General features: G+C 50.0%; 1 protein-coding gene across 8 annotated transcripts in view; it reads left to right on the forward strand.

Annotated features, from left to right (window-relative positions):
- The first annotated feature begins 8996 nt into the window (after window positions 1–8996).
- Window positions 8997–13513, forward strand: part of Kif1a (kinesin family member 1A) — an 88892-nt gene continuing 84375 nt past the window's right edge. For 6 of the 8 annotated variants that reach the window (XM_013351588.2, XM_013351589.2, XM_013351590.2 and 3 more), the window contains exon 1: window positions 8998–9109. The gene's annotated coding sequence lies outside the window, so the exon portion shown is untranslated. Of the gene's footprint in view, window positions 9110–10308; window positions 10330–13513 lie in introns of those variants that run through there. The other 2 variants (XM_026786443.1, XM_026786442.1) reach the window with 2 other exon arrangements.

Genomic DNA, 13513 nt, shown 5'->3' on the forward strand with positions numbered 1-13513 from the left:
CAGGGCAACCCATGTGCCAATTCCTTATATAAGCAGCTGCCTTAGTGCTCTTGGGCCCCTTCGCTTCATGTTATCTCTCAACCAAGTGCACTCCAGTAAAGCGTGATCTGAGAAGAATCCTCGTGTTGTGGTCGTTCTTTCTCGCTGGTCGAGGAGTTCGCCGCATTGGAGGAACACATTCAACCACCACTCTGCTAAAACAGTACAACCCAGAACTACATCTTCTAAGTATTTGTCCTTATTCCCACCTCTCATTAAGGAAACTTCTCTTCACAACAAATGGAGAACATTACAGAAACCCACAACCAATCAAAACGCAGAGCTGTGGAGCTCTGTCCCAAGGGATATATCTACAACATAACTTCTGTGCTTAAGGCTCAGAGATAATGGCAGAAGAGGGGTCAGAAAGATCGTAAGAGCCAGGGGATCGGGGACTTAGTTCTGAGACTAAGTCTCCTATGGATACCAGATGATGTCTCCACGACCTCACCCATGTGACTGCCCAAGCATGGGTTGAACAAGGACAACAACAATAGAGATATTGAAGTAGATGGAGAAGAACCCTCATGCCTCAACCTACACAAAGAACTACAGACCAGCAACTAAGGGATGCTGAGTGTTTGAACCTCATGGTGTATGATCATAGACCCTAGACACCAGGAATTTTATATGATTCAACATATTATTTGTTCATCATGGTTTGATTTTTATCTAGATGTCTGAATCTCTAGCAAGACATTTGAAACTTGTCCTTGTTTTATTGGAAGACTGTTTTAGCTCTGTAAACTCAGAATACTACTAAAGAATTATTTGCCTTCGTCAGTACTCTTAAGTTTGCTGGTGAGAAAGTGTTATATCGGAACAAAACTTCAAACTTCAAACAGCAGACAGAGGGAGATTACTTATTTAAAAAGTGAAATAAAGATTGCCACACCTCGCTCCCAGCAGGTTCTGTAATCTTGCCAATCTTAAAAACCCAGAAGCAAGGTTACCTATTCACAGAACAGATCATTAAAATAACTGTCTCTAAATAATTCATCAAAACATTCTGGTGTGCTAGGTAGTTTTGGTCGACTTAATACAAACCATAGTCATCTGGGAAGAGGAACCTCAGTTGAGAAAATGTCTCAATCAGACTGGCTAGTGGGCACATCCACGAAGCACTTTTCTCGAACAATGATTGACGTGGGAGGGCCTAGCCAGATGTTGGCAGTGTCACCCCTGGGCAGGAGATTTTGGGTTGTATGAGAATACACTCTAAGCAAGCCATGAACAGCAAGCTGTTAAGCAGCGTTCCTCTGTAGCCTCTGCTTCAGTTCCTCCATTCAGGTTGAGTTCCTGCTCTGAGTTCCCTTCATGATGTACACAGAGATAAACCGCTTTTCTCTCCTTATTGCTTTTGGTCACGCTGGTTGTCACAGCAACAGAGAAAGAACTAGAACATCTGGCCATCTTTCTATATCATTGTATGCTGTCCACATATACACACACTTGTTGGCAGCTTTGGGGATGTCACCCCACTTTGTCAAGCCACTTGATGCCGAACACTCCATCCGCTCCGTTTTTGCATCAACCGGGGCACATATTCTTGTCTACTCAGGGAAATCTTTGCATAGAGAAGAGGCACAGAGCGGGGAGCATGGGCAAGCACAGTTTAAATGCAGATGGATCTTGACAAGCTTCCTCTAGGGGAATGGCACCACTGGTGTATCCTGGAGTCACAATGACAGACAGCTGGCTCTGCTGAACATCACTAGACCTGCTCATCCCCAGAGGCCATATAGATCTCACTGTTTTGATCCGAATTTCTCTGTGATGGTCTTTTTGCCTGGAACTCATCTATTTTCTTTATGTAAGAGGCCTGTCTCAGTCTTTGTCCATCTGTCTGGGGAATTACATGTATTGTTGTTTTGCTTGCTGTTGACCCGAGCAATCTTTTCTTACTATTAGGAAATTCTTGTTGCCTTTGTGTGTGTTGAAATGGTCTTTCTGGTGTATGGTGACCTTTTGGATTCTGTTCTTGGCTGGGTTAAATAGATGTTCAGGCATTTTTTTTCCCTTCAGCCCATCTATCTTCTTTAGAGAGTTCAGATTACATGCTATAGCCTGTGTTCTCTACTCCATCCAACTCTCTAAATGATCTTGCCAGGGATTTATCGCTGTCTGGTATCAGGTGGAGTCCAGCTTTATATCTTCATACAGGTTCCACCCACTCCCCCAAACGATACCTTCATCATACACATCTGATGCTCTTCATGCTCTCATCTTTGTAACTATCAGAGTTTCATAACGTTTAGGTGTTTTTGAGACAAGCTGTCTCTTTGTAGCCCTAGCTGTCCTAGAGAGCTGGTTGTGTAAACCAGGCTGAACTAAAATTTACAGTAATCCTCCTGCCTCTGTTTCCCTAAGGCTAGGATGACAATGCATGCCATCCCAGCTGGCTTGTGATTTGACATATGAGTGGCAATTCCTCATCAGGATTTTTTATTATTATTTTTCCCATGTAAACATCTGCCGTATTTTATTAGGGAGTCTACTGCACCTGTATTTTGAACTTGGGAGAGTCCTACCTTTTCACACCACTGTACCTCTTCACTAAGCTTTAGTGGACTTTTACTCTTTTTTTATAGTCACAAATAACTGCAACAAACTCTCTGTCATTACAGCTTTCCACTTGTCAACCAAGCTTTCTAGATAGATCATTACATCATCTGACAATAACAATTTTGCTGCTGCTTTCCTGATATTTTTATCCTGTGTTTAAACAGGAAAAAAACCTGTGTTTTTCTTTATAGCCAATATCTCTGGAACTGTTGGGGTGAGATCATCCTACATCAAACGGTTCTTCAGCTTGCCTGCCACCCGCCAAGTGTCCCGCAGCTCAGCTCCGTCAGGGATTACCTAAGCCAGAGTGAATCCCCACAAACTCTGACCTGGCTGTAAACCAGGGGCTCTGGATTCCTATCTAGTGCTTTGGTATTTTCTCTGACAGTTCACAGAATTCAGAGCAACCTACAGGTTCACTTATGTGTTATTAGGACGTGGTAAAAAGCCAGGTAAAGAGGTCATAGGTGAGTCTAGAACAGTCCTGGGCTCAGAAGCTCCTGCTCCATGGACGAGGGTGTGCCATCCTTCTGACTCACGGATGTGCTTACCAATCTGTGAGCTCCCCACTCCTGTATCTTAGGGGCTTTTGTGGAGGCTTCCTCTCTTGATCTGTCTCAGGTGCCAGGACAGTATACCTTATGCAGGGTGGTTTATAAACAGAACATTCTTTTTCTTCTTGGTTTTGGACTAGAAGTCTGAGATAAGAATGTCAAAAGAGTCATTGTGTCAGATGAGAACCTGACCCTCACGTGTGGGGATTTCCTCATGGTGGAAGGTACTTCCTCGATCTTTCTCACGTGGACATCATATTGGTTACATGTCTCATCCCTGTGGCCAAATGGCCAACTACAGCAATTTAAAGAAAGGAAGATGCAGAGAACGGCCATCTAGTTGTGACATCTGTCATCTCATTGTTCTTGATGCTTAATTCAGCTGATCTGACTGACTAGGTGGCCTCCCTCGCTACTCTGCATGTCCCTCTAGAAGGCTTGGGCTCAGCTGAGTGAGGCAGCCTTCCCTGACAAGGAAGATGTTTCTTCAGTGCAGGGCATGTTATAGGCTGTGATCTCTCTCTAGAACTGCCCAATAAGCTAGGAAGAAAAAAATGTTGGTTTGATTTACTGTTTGAGGGAATACATGTCAGGGAAGGCATGCCAGTGGGTGGCTTTTTGGTGACTCAAGTCCGTGCCCAGGTCTCAGTGGATCCAGAACCTAGAAGCAGACAAGAAACAAGGCAGGTTCCCAGGCTCAAGGCATACCCCAGTGGATAGTGATATTTATGTTTTAATAACTGAAGCTTGCCTGAATATTAGAAAAGCAAAACAACCAAGCCACTAGAAAAGGCTTACCTCCACCCAGGAAGGGCATCTGCAGACAGAAAGCTGAAACTCTGTCTCCTCCCATTTGATATTCCCCTTTACTGCTGGGATTTAAGGCGTGACTCCCTAGGACTGTAATCAAAGGTGTGAGCCACCACCACCTGGATCTGTTCCTGCATTGATCTTGTGTAGCCCAGGGTGGCCTTGAACTCACAGAGATCCATCTGCCTCTGTCCCCCAAATCCTGGGATTAAAGGTGTGTAACACCACTGCCTGGCCTCTAGTGGCTTAGTTTTACCCTCTGATCTTCAGGCAAGCTTTATTTGTTCAAAACATAAGTAAAATATCACTGTACCAGTGTCCCACTTCCTTTAGCTAGAACCCTCTTTCATTGGGTTCTACAACCTCCCAAACCAGCTTGAGAACCAAACATTCAGACAGACACACCTGTGGGGGCATTTCATGCTCAATGGTACCAAGCAAGAATCTCATTTGTGAGGGCTCCTCTCTTCTGACCCAATTCCCTAAGACTCCCCCCCCCCCCGCTCTCTTGTTTTATCCAAGATAGGGGTTTCTTTGTGTAGTTTCAGCTCTCCTAGAACTCACCTTGTAGACCAGACTGGGACTGGCCTCAAACTCACAGAGATCCACCTGCCACTGCCAAGGGCTGGGATTAAAGGGGTGAGCCACCACTGTCTGGCAAGATTCCACCTCTTAATATTATCTCACTGAGGGTTAAGTCTATCTGGATGACCTAACTTCGAATACCTGAAACAGGTGTTAAATAGGGTGTGGGTAACATTGAGTCCGTTGTCTTCATCAGTAGGTGTGATCCGATATCCACTCACTTTAGCCTCTTTATCCTCAAAGATAAGGAGCTAAGGTTGAAGGTTTCCAGCTCCTAGCATGGCTTAAGCTTTTCATGACAAACAAAGGGCCTGAAACTATTCAAGAGCCCACCACATTGTACTCACTGGAGCAAAAGACATTCCATTGTCCTGGAAGGGTCAAGAAGAGAACCCAGGTCTTGGAACCAACGATTTGATCTGGGAGAAAACTGTAGAATAAAAGATGGTTCTATACTCAATAAATTATAAGCATTTTAGAATGTTTGATGGATAGAGATGGATATGAATATATTCTCATGGCACATTTTCTTCTTTCTTCCAATTACATGGGTTGATATTTGAGTTGAAGCAAGAGTGCTCATTCTTAGGCTAATAGGAGTTATTTTGCTGTCTCACTATTTTAAGTCTTGTTTACATGGTTTTTGCTGTGTGCCCAGACCCAGGCTCAGCATTCATATGTGCTAATTCATTTTGCTTCTTATGCAACTGCCTGAGGGTGGCCTTTACCCACCAGCAGAGAAGGACTATAGCCCAGGGGCTGGCACCTGTGGAGGTTACACAATTAATGGAGGGTTGGGTTGGCTTCTGCCCAGGTTGTTCCAAGAATGAAATTGTTCAGTGAGACCCTGCACTGCTTCTCTTTTCTCTAGTAGAAGAGGTCAGCCTTCCCCAAAGGAGATATTTATTTTTGTACTGAGCAATGAAGCCAGGGCTTTATCCAAGGTAGATAAAGATTTGCTTAGCTACATCCCCGAGGCTTGACCAACTCAGTCCAAAGATTTAGCCATGGTGTGGCATGTATTGTAGAGCTGGATTCTGCCCAGTCATGGTGTTATTATGGTGTCAGCATTCTCAGAAACCCGGCAGGGGTCACTAGGGCCTCCCCACCAGGCATCATTGTCGTTCTGACTTCACAAAGGAGTTTTATGGGCAGCCTCCTTTTTGTAGGTATAAGTCACTTTCGTTAGCACCAGAAGGTTCTCGACTATTTTTATGATTGAAAGAGCGTGACATTCTCCTGGCCAAGTCTGTGGGGGTGCTTCTCTGTGAATGCGTCCATTTCCTCCATGAGGCTCATTTGTTTGGGCTTCAGTTGATTTATTCACAAAACTCTTCACTTCATATGTATTTTCAAGTTATTTGTGTAGCGTGTTTCTCTAACTCTAAATCTGTTTTCTCTTTTGTTCTAATTTTATGTTTCTATGTTGAGTATCCAGTCAGCAGTATTTCTGCCCTGCCTCCATCTTTGTAAAAGTCTGTGTGTGCATATGTGGTAAAGTCACACTACACAGAGAAATTAGCCTGGGACTCAATGTATAGTCTAAGCTGACCTGGAAATATTGCAATCCCCCTGCCTCCTGAGGCTTCAGAATAATTTCCAGTCAGGATCCATGTTAGAGTACTTTACATTTCATGAGTAATGTAGATTTAAAAAAAAAAGATTCAAGAAGTATGGAGCCAGGCAAGGAGATCAGAGGCTCAAGGTCACTCTCTGCTATATAGAAGATTCTAGACCAGCCAGGGTTGAGGGAAACCCAGTCTCAAAGCAAACACGGAGAATGAGACGATAAGAGAGGGTCAAGTATTTCAGAATGTGCACCTGCTGTTTAAAGCAAGAAGTCAGGGGAAAAGTCTAGACAGACTTAACAGTGTTTGTGATGGGGAAGAGACCAAGGTGATGCCCAGAAAGTGAACACGGAGAACATGCGTCCTCTGAAGGTGCCTGAGTCCTGTACTCTGCACCTGGACGTCCCAGACAAACACCTGACCCTGGTAGCACTGTGGGGAGAGGGCATGGATCTCTAGAAGGTGGAGCCTAGTGGGAAACCCTTAAGACAGTGGGATTAACACTTTGCTCCAGCACGCGGATCTGCAGCCCTCACCAGAGGGCCAAGGCTCAGGAGTCAGTCCCCCACAACTGGGTCTGGGACCTCCAGAGTTGTCCACTAACAGTGAATTTTTTTCCTTCTATAAGTCCATTGTTTAAATATTTTATTTTTAATTTTTAGGTTTTTTTTTGAGACAGGATTTCTCTGTGTAGCTTTGGAACCTGTCCTAGAACTCACTCCAAAGATCAGGCTGGTCTCTAATTCACAGAGATCCACCTGCCTCTACCTCCCAGTGCTGGGATTAAAAGTGTGTGCCACCCCCACCTGATATAGGAAGTCCTTCTGTGTGTGTGTTGCTTTTATTGGTTAATGAATAAAGAAGCTGCATTAGCCTATGATATGGCAAAGTAGAGCTAGGTGGGAAACCTAAACTGAATGCTGGGAGAAAGAAGGGGGAGTCAGTGAGAAGCTGTGTAGCTACCAGAGGAGACAGATGCCCCTGTGGAGCCTGCTGGAAACTTGGTGATGAGATTAATAGAGATGGGTTGATTTAAGATGTAAGTATTAGCTAGAAATATGCGTAAGCTAATAGGCCATGTAGTATTGTAATTAATAGAGTTTCTAGGTGATTATTTGGGGTCTGGGCAGTTGGGAAATGAACAAGCAGCCTCCGACTACCATCACTCAGCAAGTATTTTATTATAGTAACAAACAAGCACACAAAGCAGACTTATTGGGGCTGGAGAGGTGGCTTAAGCAGTTAACACTTGTTGCTCTTGCAGAGAACCTGGGTTCAGTTCCAGTTTTCTCTTGTTAATCCTGGCAAAGTCTACAGCTCTCCAGGCAACTGGGCTTTTTCTAAGCATTCATTTCTTTGAGATTTGAGTTGCTAACATGAGGTTTAAGAAGGTATACTGTTCATCACAGTGGGAAGATGTGCTCCTGGGAGGACGTGAGCAGGAGCCTGAGGCAGCCGGTCACATGGTGTCCACAGTCACCGTAAGTCCACAGTCACATCGTGTCCACAGTTGGGAAGCAGAGAGAGATGACTGCTGGGTCAGATTACGTTCTCTGTTTTATTTAGTTCGGGACCACAGCCCATGAGATGGTGCTGCCCACATTTAGGGGTTTTCTCCCCTCAATTAAGCCTTTCTGGAAACACCTCACTGACAAAGTCCGTATTGTGTCTATTGGTGATGTTAAATCCAGCCAAATTGAAGACTGGCCACCACACTGTTGGTTTCTGGATCTCTTTTTTCCATATATATATATATATATTCCATTTGGGTGTGTGGTATGTGGTATGCATTTATGAGTGAGACCACATGTGTGTGCACGTACATGGTGTGGAGCACCGCCTCCCTCAGGTTGCTGTGGATTAAATGGCTAACAATTTACAGAGCCCAGCAACTGCCCGGGAGCAGGGGATGTTGCCGGCAGGGGCTCTTTGGCCAGGAAGCCTGGAGCCCTAGTTTCATGGTTGTATGACGTCATCTCACCCACCACCGCAGTGCGGGGAGTCCTGGTGGGTGAGCTGACCAGAGGCCCTGTCAGAGTTATTCAATCCTGGGCTGCGGTTGGCCCCATGTGCATCGAGCTGCCAGTCAACCCCGACTGAAAAAGGAAAACAGAGGCGAGTCCTTGAAGGCCGGGTTTGCCGTTGAAGATCTAGGGAAGCATGCGGGTTGAGGTCCAGGTATTCAGACCGAAGTGATAGTGTGTGATGACAGCCTATGACCCATGGAATAGGGAGACAAGGATGGAGGTCTCCACCCGGCGGAAGGAGATGAGGGTCAGTCCACCGCCTGTGGTGTCATCCTATTAGCAGCACGCCCTGCAATGCTCTGACTTCCCTCTGGTGATCTGGCCCAGGCATCAGAAGAGATTTTAAGACTCACCTGTTAATTCTCTGGAGTCCAGAACCCTAGCCCGCCCTACATACCTTCTTTAGTGAAAGAAGCACCCCAACCCCACTCCCAGTGGGTTCTTTTTTTGTCCCCCTACGAGGCACCTGGGATGATGTTCTCGGGCCCAGCAGGTGGATGTTTTACAGTTTTTATTATTTCAATTGAAAACAGTAAGGAGTCTGCAGGCAGGTTCCGCTGGGCGCTACCGAGCCCCTCTCTGAGAGCGAAAGGCAGTGCTGAGCTAGGGGCTGCTGCATCCGAATCCGGACGTCTGTCCCCCACCCCTCACTGGTGATGTCACAGCCCAGCCTCAGTCCCAGCCCCCTCCCGCTCCAACCTCATCTCTTCTGCGGCCGCTACGCCCGTCCCTCTCCCCGCGCGCGACAAACCAGCTGGCGGCTGAGGCTCGGACGCAGCGCGCAGCCAACCAGCGCATCGGGAGGGGCTCAGGGAGGGCCGGGCCGGGGGGGCACGGAGCTCGTCACGCGGCGCCACCGTCACAGCACTAGGAGCAGCCAGCAAGCAGCATCAGTTCCAGGCTCGGGGACCCTCGCCGATGCCAATGCCCATGCGGGGCCACCGCCAGTGACGCCTGAGAGGTAAGGCTACCGCCCGCCCGGCTTGTCACCATCCTCGTTCATCCTCCGCGTTCATCATCCTGCACCTGTCAGTAGCATCCGGCACCCGCACTAAGTGTGCATCGGGTGGTGGATTCCGGGCCGACGCCAATGTCCTTGTCGCAGCCCGAAGCGCGGGCTTGGAGCTGTGGCTTCCCTTCCCCCGACCTTCCTCCGCCTCTTCGAAGAACAAAGAGGAGAATTCAGGGGTGTTGGTGCTCCCTGAGAAGCTTTTCAGGGCCCTCAGAAAAGACTACTTTGCTGTCGCGCGACCCTTGGCCCGTGTGGGCGGAGGTCGCCAGAGAGAGAAACCAGCAGATTTATTCACAGACTCCTTTCCCCCTGTATTCCTCCTGCGCTGCAGAGAGGCTACCCAGAGGGATGCGACGGATCTGCGGGGGAGGGGAGTAGGGATCAGGATAAGGCTGCGGGGCTTCCGGACCGGGCGCGGCTGTAGATCTAGGCTCTAGGGGAAGGTGCGCGGGGCAGCCGCTCTGGTCCCCGGTGGGTGGGGGAGGGCAGATGCTGGCGGCGACAGCAAAACAGGCGGGCGGGCGGGGCGGGGGATGCGGCGCCACGGCCAGGCCACCGGCTTAATGTGCACTTGGTGACTGCCCATCACTCCTATTGCTCCCGATGCCCCTCCCTCCAGAGACCCCATTTCCCTTCCAGAAAGACAGCGCGGGAGGAACCACCCGTAGACACGCCTAGAGGCTACTAAGCCAGCGCCCCAGTAACAGGTGTGGCCCCCGGCTGGAGGAAGGGGGCCGAGGGACGCGTCGTCTGGGCTAGTAGAGGTCCCCAGGCGTCTGGCATTGGTTGACTCTAGGAACATTGCCAGCGAAGACCCTCGCACTCCCTCATTAAGCCACTCCTTGCTCCTACTGCTTCCTAGGGGAAGGCCACCGCCCTCTGCTCCCGAAGGGGCAGGGACCGCATTTGGGCTGAGAGGGAGAGGAAGGGTCTGCGGTGCAGTGAGGTGCAGGCTGATGGGGGCCGCAGGCGAGGGAGGGGGAGGGGAGAGAGGGATTGCCAAGTCATGGGGCCTGCTGGGCGCCGGCGCGACGTCGCCCGGGCGCGGACCCGATGCGCGCCCACGTCCCCAGGAATGGGGACTTTTCCCCAGAGGCCAGAGGACCCGTCCCCCAGAGGCTAGCCTACCTAAAAGGGGACCGCATTGCTGGGATTAAAGGCCTGCTAGGGTAAACGGATTGGGTCACGCGGCTGCGGGAGGAGGAGGAGGTGCGGAGAGTTCCTGCTGCGTTCAGGGCTGGTGCTAGTCCAATCCCGGGGACCCACAGACTCAGCGCAGGCTCCTGCGGAAGACACGCTCACACCGAGCTGGCCGAAGGCGGCTGTCAGGGCAACGTGCCAAGCGCCTCTGTCTAAGGAGGCAGCGCGGGCTGCAGGGAAGCTGTGGGGTTCGGGGGGCTGGGGACGCACCTGCGGCGGCCATTTTGCAGGTGTGGCTGGCCACCTGTCAGGCTGTGAGGAGCGGGTGGGCAGGGCACGTGAGGGGCACCAGGATGAGGGGTGCTGCAGGGTCCAAGGTAGACCTCAAGTCGGCTCTAGCTCTGCACAAATCTGGTCCCCTGGAGGTTCCTTGCTTTTGGTGGGTGGAGTCAACATTCAAGTCTTCTCTGGCAGAGAGCTGTGTCCTCTGGGTGTGAAGCCTGGGAGGGCCCTGTTTCCAAGGCAGGGATCCCAACTAGTTGCTTCCTCCTGTAGTGAGGATGGATCTGAAGGACAGGTTGTCCTTCTTGGTTTGTGGGCCACAAGTCAGAGAGACTGCCTTAGGAGGTACCTGTGTGGGAGCTTGCCATATGACCGTGGGGGCTCCCCCACTGGGCACCGCTAGGGCTGGATGCCTCTCTTGCCATGCCCCCTGATGCCCTACTCAGATGGAGCATGGAGCCTGCAGACTGCGCTAGCCTCAGACAGGTGGAGGTCTGTGCTCTCCGCAAAGCCAAATCTGATGAATGGCTGAGCGGTATCCAGGTCCAGGCCAGTGGGGTGAGGGGGGTGTCTCAGGATCCAGCCTGTTCTGTGCCCAGTTTTCTGTCTCTTAGGCTGATTGTGTGCTCTGCGAATGTTGGGCAATACTCCTATGGGCTTTGTGCTGGGTTTGGGGGAACAGCAAAGACAGGATAGCGGGTGAATCTGACCGGCCGCAGCAAAAGATTATTCAAGGAGGATCATTCTGCACAAAAAAACGGTACCCTGGCCAAGCCTTTGGGCAGAGCTCATCTCTCCAAGAACGGGAATGGGACTCAGTGGAGAGTGACGGGCCTGGGTCACTGAGCTGGCAAACGAACATGTGATTTGCGGTGTACAGAGGTCCCACGTGTTCCCTATGGGCAAAACCAGGGCTCTTAGGCCCAAGGACAGAGCTTCCCACGGTCATCAGCAGAAGCAGTGAGAGACTCCCTAGGCCCTCCTGATGTCGTAGTGTTTTTTGCTCTACTCCTGAGCCCAGCCAGGGTCCTGGATCCACACTTGACCGCTGACTGCCCCTCCCCCCAGGTCTTGGTGACTCAAGGCTGGCTGAGCCAGGCCTGCCATGGTGGGGACATCGCAGGGCTCGAAGATTCAGTCGGAGCCAGCAGCAAAGGCCCTCCTGACTCTTCTGAGTGCCTACCCCAGTCCTGCCCTCTGGCACTAAGTTCCTGAGTTTGCCCTCAGCAAAGCCTAAATTTATACCCTACATTCAATCTAATCCTGGGTGTGGCATGGGCAGGCCAAGACATACAGATGGTCTGGAGGTCCCCCTGTGTGCCTTCTCTTGCTCGGATTTCAGGACTCACATCTACCTACCTGGGTATCCTTCTTAGCCCCCGCCCAATGCCAGGAACCGGCAGCAGTGGCAGCCCTGGTCCTAGAAGCAGGTTGGGGACTAGAATCAGGGACACTAAGTAGCTATGTATCCCTTGCTCAAATTGGCAGTGTCCTTCAGTGCTGGTTCCCACTGACCCCTCATCCTGGCTTGAGCTGGAAATTGTTAAGGAAGGCAACTGTGGCCCATCTAAGGGTCGTTGGCAGGAGAGACAGGGTAGGAGTTCTGGCATCCATGTAGTACCTCCTGGGTACCACTAACTTTACACTGGGACAGACCAGAGGTCATCTCAAGGGGAGGGGCCACAGGAGCAGTCAGGGTCATCAAGACCCTGAGGGTTTTATCTTCTCCACATTCACCTCCTGTGGCTGGGGCCACACACACCAGATACAAACACACTATGGCATGTTCACAAATGTACACGTCTGCACGGGTCACACTCGTACACACATGCACGTGTATAAACATACATACATTCAGCATCCCTGGGTCCCTGCTTTTGTTTTGACTCTTCTCTGAATCATCCTCTTCCGGGCCGTAGATCTTCCTGAAAGGCCTCTTGGGTACTGCCTCCTTCAGAAAGCTTGCTGTAGGTCACCAGCATGAGGGGAGGCTGTAGGCTTGGGGCTGGGAGGCTGTGTCATTGTGTGGATTCCATGATCTGATACTCTCAGATACCCTTCAGTGAGGAGGTGGTAGCATACCCATTACTCAGATGCAGACACTGAGGATCCAAGTCATGCTTGGTTTTTCCAGTCTCCAACAATTGCTGCTCTTTTAGTTCCTTCTGCCTGCCTCCCACCCCTCCCATCTGTCTTTCCTTTTTCTCTTATATCCCTATTCCTTGTCCCTTTCAGGGGGCAGCATAGTGTCACCTCCTACCCCTCAGTAAGACTCAGTGAGTACCATCTTTGATCACCAGAGCCCAGGGTAAGCAGCTGCTACACTGTCCATTGGACTGGGGTAGTCTTAGGTCTGCGAGTTTTGAGGCTGTCTGGGGAAGACATCCTTCCTTTTGGGTGTAACTCTAGCGGTCACCACAGCCCCTGGCTGTCCCTATGGTCCCCTCTCCTTGAGCTGGCCTCTGGGGATGATGATGCCCAGGAATGTGCTAGAGCGGTGCCCAGACTCCCCACATCTACTCACCTTCCTGGGGACCTCAGCTGCCTGTCCCATCTGTTACCTGATCAAAGTAAGAGAGTAAGAGACCTGGCCAGTGGGCACCTTTCTGAGGTTGCTTCCCTGGAGGTGGGGACTCAGCTGCTTCGTGTGATTGCTTCTCACTTTCTGGCTGCTTCTTGGTCTAGAGTCACTGTGGCTGCAGGTCCCCAGCATGGGACAGGGCATGGAGGAGCATGGAGACATATTGGCCTGGAGTATTGCTACTTGGGCCTTACTTCTGTGCTTCCGCAGAGTTTCCTTTTTTTAATATATATTTTTTTAATTTAATTTTATGTGTATGTGTGTTTTGTTTGCATGTAAGTCTGTACATGCATGCTTGGTACCTCAGGAAGCCAGAAGAGGGTGTTTCTGGAACTGGAGGTATAGACGAT

This window comes from Microtus ochrogaster, linkage group LG4, assembly GCF_000317375.1.
Source record: "Microtus ochrogaster isolate Prairie Vole_2 linkage group LG4, MicOch1.0, whole genome shotgun sequence".
In the NCBI taxonomy this organism is placed as follows: Eukaryota; Metazoa; Chordata; class Mammalia; order Rodentia; family Cricetidae; genus Microtus; species Microtus ochrogaster.